The sequence below is a fragment of the Ailuropoda melanoleuca genome, chromosome 15 (genome assembly GCF_002007445.2).
Source record: "Ailuropoda melanoleuca isolate Jingjing chromosome 15, ASM200744v2, whole genome shotgun sequence".
In the NCBI taxonomy this organism is placed as follows: domain Eukaryota; kingdom Metazoa; phylum Chordata; class Mammalia; order Carnivora; family Ursidae; genus Ailuropoda; species Ailuropoda melanoleuca.
In genome coordinates, this window is record NC_048232.1 from 34494164 (window position 1) to 34496674 (window position 2511).

The following is a 2511-nucleotide window of genomic DNA, read 5'->3' on the forward strand; positions in this document are numbered from 1 at the left end:
AAAGAACTGAAGGAGGTGAGGGGACAAAGTTATGTGGCTTCATAATGAAAAAGTGATCCAGGAAGATCCAGGGAATAAGTGCACAGCCCCCAAGGCAGAAGTGAGCCTGGTGTGCTCAAGGAAGGTTCAGGAGATCACAGGAGTTATGTTGGGGAGGAAAGGGTGTTACAGACCCAGGGCTTTAAAGGCAATTGTAAAGTCTTTGGTTTTTATTCTGAAAAAGCAAGGAAGCTATTTCCCCATAAAACTCTTTTCCATTAAAAAATATCAGGCACCCTATTTTTACATACACAAACTTTTTTTTTTTTTAAAGATTTTATTTATTTGACAGAGATAGAGACAGCCAGTGAGAGAGGGAACACAAGCAGGGGGAGTGGGAGAGGAAGCAGGCTTCCAGCAGAGGAGCCCGATGTGGGGCCCGATCCCAGAACGCCGGGATCACGCCCTGAGCCGAAGGCAGACGCTTAACCGCTGTGCTACCCAGGCGCCCCTACATACACAAACTTTTTAAATTTTGTTTTAAATTGTGGAGACTGGGGCACCTGGGTGGCTCAGCTGATTAAGTGTCTGCCTTCGGCTCAGGTCATGATCTCAGTGTCCTGGGATCAAGCCCCGCATCGAGCTCCCTGCTCAGCGGGGAGTCACTTCTCTCTCTCTCTTTGCTCTGCTCATCCCCCTGGCTCGTGCTCCCTAATAAAAAAATATATATATATTTAAAATAAATAAATAAATTGTGGAGATCTACAATATAGATCTGATAGTGGACACAAAAAAAGCTGGAACTGCAACTCCGAAATTTAACTTTCGCTGAGAGTTCATCAGACATTTCAGAAAGATTCTCCGTCCTCTCAACCCTATGGAGAACAGCAATGGGGGAAAAAAAAAACACAACTAAAAAGTGAATCGAATTAACCTAACTGACCACTTGGCACCCCTATTTAAGTCATTTTTGTCTTGAAGGCTCCACAAAGGCAAAAAAGGAAATACTGGAGAAAGGAAATGGAAAGAAAAAATGCATGAGAAAGAAAGAGGAGCAACTAACAACTAATTCAAGTGCCAATTTGACTATCCAAAAATACAATAAAATGCTAGGAATGTGTGATATTCCGGAAGTAGAACCTGTCACCTCCTTCTTCCCCAGTCTCCATGTACCCACCAACATCAGACAGAACTCAGGTTTCTCTATTTAAGTCTATTCGAAAAAAATTTATACAAGAAACATTCATCCAACTGGGATTTGAATTTAAATTTTCCCACACCAACAAAAACACTGACTTGGTAAGCTATCTGAATCCCCATGTTCATAGCAGCATTACTGACATTGGCAAAGACAAGAAAACAACCTAAATGTCCATGGATGGATGAATGGATAAAGTTGTGATGTGTGTGTATGTATGTATATGCGTGTGTGTGCGTATATATATATACACACACACGTATATATATATATATATACACACACACACATATATATATATATAATGGAATATTAGCCATAAGAAAAAATGAGGAAATTCTACCATTTGTGACAACATGGCTAGGCCTCAAAGGCATGTAAGTTAGAGAAAGACAGTGTCTGATCTCATTTACATATGGAACATAAAAAAACAAACGAAAAAAGAAAACACCAAGCTCACAGAAAAAGAGATCAGACTTGTGGTTACCAGAGGCAGAGGGTAAGGTGAGGGGGAATTGGAGGAAGGTGGTCAAAACACACAAATTTTGTTACAAGATAAGTACTAGGGATGTAATGTACAACATGACGACTACGGTTGCCACTGCTACCAGATTTATAGGAAAGCTGTTAATAGAGTAAACCCTAAGAGTTCTTATCACAAGGGAAAAATTTTTTTTTCTTTTCTCTTTCCTTTTTTTTATTTTAATTATACAAGAATGATGGATGTTAGCTGAACCTATTTCAACAATCAATTTACAATATATGTAAATCAAACCATCATGCTGTGTGCCTTAAACATAAACAGTAATGTATGTCAATTATTTCTCAATAAACCCGGAAAACATGTCTCATCATTATCCAAGAACAATTCACTGAGTGAATAATTTATTCTGTGGAGTTACCAAAACCAGTAAGTTTTAAGAGGCTCACGAGTGAGCTATGAGCCTAATGTAGGCCCAACTTTTAAGCTCCAGAAACATCTCCCTGTATGTTCCAACTCGGATCCCTGTCCTCTAATCTCGGATACCGGCATGATTTGAAACGCTTCAACACCCTTCCCTCTCATTTTTCCAATGCTCGAAGGAAAACGGAAACCCAAGAAACACATGTAGCTAGTCACCCCCAAGCACTACAAGGGCGCAACAGTTTTTAGGTCCCACCGCACAGGCCACAGGTGGCGCCAGCCCCCCGCCCTCTGCCCCGCGCCGCCCCCACATCCCCCCGCTTCTCGCCTGCGCTCCCCGCGCACACTCGGGGCGTCTCGGGCCTCGGGGCCGTCCTTCACGGTGGGTTCCGGCCCTGACCCTCCGTCCCCAGGGCCGGGTAGCTCCAGC